Source organism: Carlito syrichta, unplaced genomic scaffold (genome assembly GCF_000164805.1).
Source record: "Carlito syrichta isolate Samal-C Ts95f unplaced genomic scaffold, Tarsius_syrichta-2.0.1 Scaffold135639, whole genome shotgun sequence".
NCBI lineage: Eukaryota > Metazoa > Chordata > Mammalia > Primates > Tarsiidae > Carlito > Carlito syrichta.
Window position 1 is genome coordinate 6,396 of NW_007079735.1, and position 5,403 is coordinate 11,798.

The following is a 5,403-nucleotide window of genomic DNA, read 5'->3' on the forward strand; positions in this document are numbered from 1 at the left end:
TATAGGCATGCAGCACCATGCCTGGCAATTTTTGTTTGTTTTTTTATGGAGACAGAGTCTTCCTGTGTTGCTCAGGCTGGTTTTGAACTCCCAGCCTCAAGCAATTCTCACACCTCAGCCTCCTAAAGTGCTGGTATTATACTTGCACCACCATGCCTGGTTAATTTTTTTTTTTTGTAGAGACAGGGTCTTCCTGTGTTGCCCAGGCTGGTTTTGAACTCCTGGCCTCAAGCAATCCTCACACCTCAGCCTCCCAAAGTGCTGGGATTATAGGTGTGAGCCACTGTGCCTGGTTTTGAGGGTCTCTTCTTTACCATGTCAGTCCTGATACCACTTTCCTTCTTAGTCAGGTACAGTTGGTCGCCTGGAACAAGGGTCTGCTTGAGTAAGTTCAGGTAAGAAGATGAGAGATTTTGTGACCAGGAACCCATGGCATTCCATGGTCATCTAGGAGCAGGAGTTGTACCATGTAATGATCACATGCACAGTCTCTGGAGTCAGGTCAGCTGGGACCAGCCGTTGTTTACAGGTGTGTGGCCTTGGGCAAGGTATCCAACCTTCTGTGCCTCAGTGTCTTCATCTCCGAATGGGGTTCCTGGCAGTGTCATAGGATTGCTGTCTGGACTGGTGAGTTAGTGTGTGTGGAGTGAACACGACATGACCCCCGGCAAGCACTACGGATGTGCTTCCTGTTGTCACCATCAAGGTTGGGAACAGAGGCAGATGGGCTCCAATGGGGAGTGGGCAGTGGCTCTGCCTTCAAGGCTGCTTGAAGGAGTCGGCATCTGGAAGGGAAGGACTTGCTCTGAGCTGACTCTGTGGCCCCGACACGGCTGCCTCACTCCGTCCTGCCACCTGGGACCCTCTGCATCCTCATGTATCTCCCGTTCCTCCTGAGTGGGCCCGGCCTACCTGGACCTCCTCTCACTCTCTTAACCGCCTTCACCCTTCTGCTTTGGCTACTTGCTGGCAACCACTTCTAGGTTATTTAGTCCATGTTACCAAGAGGGAGGCAGAAGTGGGCCCAACTAACCCTTCACCTGGATTGGGAGCTCTGGTTTGGAGGAGCGATGCATAGCACTTGGGCAGGCCCTGAGCCCTGGCCTGAGTAGATGAAAGGACCTGACATGTGGTGGCCTGGCAGGCACGGGGGCAGATTCCAAGGACAGCGCGGTGGGAAATTCTCATCTGACAAGCATCTCGTCTACGGTGGTGTCATCTCTGCCTCCCTGCTGTTCCTTTGTGGCCATTCCTCTCCCCGAACGTGCACTGGCACGTAGACAGTGAAGAAGCCCCAGTGAGGACTTGGGGACAGCCTGCAGGCCTGGTGGCTCTGAGCTGCTCACTGAATGGGCTGTGGTTGCAGTTGGTGTTTTTTGTGTGTTTGTTTTCTATGGACTTTGTGCATCGTTGTTCTTAGTTTTAATTTTCCATCTTGATGACATGCTCATTTTTACACAGTCACGCAAAAAAATAGTGCTGTGACCTGCGTTCCACCGTTTCAGTTGGTGACTTTCATCTTGTCTGACTGTCTAGTTGATAGCTGCGCACAGTGTTTTCCTGGAGAAGTTACTGGGGGCCTGGCCCTGCTTCCGTCCCATTGCTCTAACCAAGGCTGCTCTGTGGAGTCAGCACACCTGCCCCTCACAGGGTCTGATTACCGGGTCTCTGCCACGGTGGCTCAGCCCCACCGTTGATACATAGATGGACAGCAGGGCTGTGTTCATTATGGCGCCATGGACACTGAAATCTCATTTCCCTATAATTTTCACTTGTCACGAATTCTTCTTTTTTTTGATTCTTTTCAACCATTTAAAAATGTGAAAGCTATTCTTAGCGCATGAACCGTTCACAAAACAGGCGGCAGGCCAGACTTGGCCCACAGGTGGTGGCATGTTGACTCTGGCTATTATGAAGGCGTGAAGATAACACGCATCTTTCCCCACGACCCAGCACTTGTGGCGAGGGAGACGGAAGCAGGCACAGCCCGGAGTCTGAGGAGAGCCCGGGGGACCCTGGGAGGCTTCTGGAGGTCACGCCTGAGCTGTGTCTTGAAGCTGAACACGGAAGGCAGGGAAGGTTCTGGAGCGAGGACTTAGCCTGTATTCACACTGGCAGTAGCATCTGCTCAGGTACCAGTGGCTGCTGCCCCTGGACAGGGATGTCCAGCCCCAAGAGGAGCCCAGATGGTGAGGCCTTTGTGAGACAGACGAGGGCTGGGACTCTGTCCTCATAGCCCATCCTCTGCAGACCTTCCCAGCCTTGCCTTTAAAATAAGTGCCCCCCCCAGAAGTCCCCTATGAGAACAAGACAAGAAAGTCATCTCAGGCTGGTGCTCCAGGTGAGACCACTGCCGAGTGCTGGGGTCACAGGGGTAGGCAAGGGTGGGAGGTCCCAGCACTCTATAGCTCACCCTGCCTTACCCCGGCCTGTCCCTGAGACATCTCTAAGGAACTTCTGGGACTGCACTGAGTGGGCATGAGTACTACGACTGCGGCTGACGGGGCATGGTAGCAGGGCCGTAGCAGCCAGGAGTTGAGTGTGTTCTAGAAAGATTACCCAGGTTAAGAGGGCCCGGCATGCCGTGTCTCATGCCTGTGATCACAGCACTTTGAAAGGCCAAGGTGGGAGGATTACTTGAGGCCAGGAGTTTAAGACCAGCCTGGGCAATACTGTGAGACCCCATCTCTACAAAAAATCAATTAACCGGGTGTGGCGTGGTGGTACCTATAGTCTAAGCTACTTAGGAGCCTGGGGCTAGAGGATCGACCACTTGAGGCCAAATGTTCAAGACCAGCCTGGGCCACATAATGAGACCAGCTAAAGAAATTAGCCAGGCATGGTGGTGCATACTTGTAGGCCCAGCTACTTGGGTGGATCGCCTGAGGCCATGAGGTCGAGCCTGTGGTAAGCTATGATCGTGTGACCGAACTCCAGCCTGGGTGACACAGCAAGACCTCATCTCTAAAAATAAAATTAAATTTAAAAAGGATAAAGTGGCTGAGGTGATTTTTATATTAAAATAATAGCTAAAACCTAGGGAATGCCTACTGTCTATCATTATTCTAAGCACTTGAGTAACTTATTTAATCCTTGTCACAGCTTTACAAGGTGGGCTACATTGTTACTTCCATTTCAAAGATGAGGAAACTGAGGCACATTACTAAACAAGTGACATAAGTAAGAGGGATGTCTGGGGAAAGTCCTCTAAGGAGGCTGGAGAGCTGGAGGAGCCCCCCAGAGGAATCCAGAGAACTCGGAGGGCCCAGAAGGAAAGACTTGGTTAATCTGGAGAGCATAGTGTCAGTGAGACTGAGGACAGGGAGGTGGGAGGGGAGGCCAGGAGGAGGCTGGAGAAGGAAGTAGCGACCTCCAGGGCAGTGGGAAGGAGATCAGAGGTTATTCTCAGACAGAGAGTGCCTTTGAAGGAAGGGGAGCAATTGATTTGATTCCTGAGCAACGACCACTCCATGGGGAGGGATGAGAGGCCGGCCACAATGGAGGCAGGAAAACCCACAGGAGGCTTGCGGAGTCCAGGCAAGAAGTAGCATGCCCTTGGTGGAGAGCAGTGGTGACAGTCGTGGGCAGGAACAGGGGGGGCTCTGTGTTGCGATTATTCAGTAGTGGGGTGGGGAAGCGAGGGGGGCGGGTGGTGAGATGAAGTTGCTGAAGACCTAGGATTGGCAGGTGTGGGGGCCAGCTGGAGGACGCACTTATGTTTTGCTGATGGTTGGATGTTGCTGGATTTGGTTTGGATGCTGTCCTCACATCTCATGGTGAAGTGTGGCCCCCAGTGTGGGAAGTGGGGCCTGATGGGAGGTATCTGTGTCACGCGGGCAGGTCCTCACGGGTGGGTGGGTGCTGTCCTCATGTAATGAATGAGTTCTGGCTTTATTGGTTCACCCAGAGCCATTGTTTAGAACAGCCTGGTGTCCCTTCTCTCTCATTCCCATCTCGCCTGCTCCCCTTCCACCATGATTGTAGCTTCCTGAGGTCTCAGCAGAAGCAGATGCCAGTGCTGTGCAGATTGGAGAGCCTAATAAACCTCTTTTTTTTTGTATTTTTGTAGGGATGAGGTCTCACTATGCTGCCCAAACTCCTGGGCTCAAACAGTCCTCCTGCCTTGGCCTCCCCAGGTGCTGGGATCATAGGTGTGAGCCACCACACCCAGCTCCTCTTTTCTTCATTAATCACCCAGCCTCAGGTGTTTCTCTGTAGCAACACAAAACAGACTAATGCAATGATTTTGGAGCCATCAGGAAGAGTCAATGAGGAGGCATTTGGCAGTGAAGATAGAAACCAGGAGGTGGACTGTGTGTGGGGCTACGTGTGCCTCGGGGCGGTAGCCAGACTGACGCACTCCTTTCCCAGGCATGTGTGAGGTCACCTAACACTGAGTATGCCCTCAGGAAGTGCTCCTAGAACCGGAGGAAAGGGGCTCTCCATCTTGCAAGGATGACACTGGACTGTGCTTACTGGACGAGAAGGCCCAGGTGGCCCAAGGGAAGGCTGTGTCCTGGTGACCCCCTTCCCCAGGAACCCATGTTCCTGCCATCTTCCCTCTCCACAGCCAGGTGAGGAGGTGTGTTCCCCAGCACACCCGCTCCTGTCCCCGCCAGGGTGTCCTCCGAAGCTTCTCTCCAGAAGTGACCTCCTTTGACAGCTGGATTCCAAGGACTGTCCTGTGCTTCTCAGAGGCCACAGGGAGTGCCCTCGAGCAGCAGTGGCTGCAGGTGTCCCCTAGTGCCAGCCTCGTGCCCAGCGACCTCTGTCTTTCCAACCCTGCTGCGCTCCTGCACCGTGGTCCTCTGTTGCAGCCTGCAGATCCCACTCAGAAGAATGTTCTTAACGCATGAAATGAAAACACAGAATTGCAACATGGACCCGATATAGCCATATATCGATATATCAAAATATTTTTCCAATTTGTGGTATGGTAATATGTCAGCATGTTCAGAAGATCTAGCAGCAGTAACTACCGTAATTTCAAAGTCGAGATGAGCACAAAAGATACTTTGAGGTATCTGCAGCAGCTATCAAATGATATGAAAATATCTGATTTCTTTTGGTGACAGAGTCACAGGCTCAGTTCATACTTCTGTGGCCAGAATCGTAATTAAGGGAAATGCTCAGTCCCAGCTAGAGCTCGCAAAAATAAAGATGTGGTTAGTTCTCATCCGTTTTTGGGGATCCCCTGAATTCACACGTGGACCATGGCAGTCGGTGGGGCCCTGACTCGTAACTGTTCCTTTCTGTACCAAATGTCTCAGAATCTGAAGACGAAATGAAAGTGTTCCATTGTTTCAGGGCTCATTTGATTGGCTGGTTGACAACAGGGAGTTTATTCCCATCAGTATTTTATAGGCCAACAGCAAGTGCTCCATAGTTGATGGTGGGTGGATG

At 52.1% G+C, this 5,403-nt stretch overlaps 1 protein-coding gene across 1 annotated transcript in view; it reads left to right on the forward strand.

Moving 5' to 3' along the window:
* The first annotated feature begins 2,008 nt into the window (after positions 1 to 2,008).
* PLXNC1 (plexin C1) overlaps positions 2,009 to 5,403 on the forward strand; it is a 137,441-nt gene continuing 134,046 nt past the window's right edge. Inside the window, exon 1 of the mRNA XM_021708253.1 lies at positions 2,009 to 2,032. The gene's annotated coding sequence lies outside the window, so the exon portion shown is untranslated. The remainder of the gene's footprint in view (positions 2,033 to 5,403) is intronic.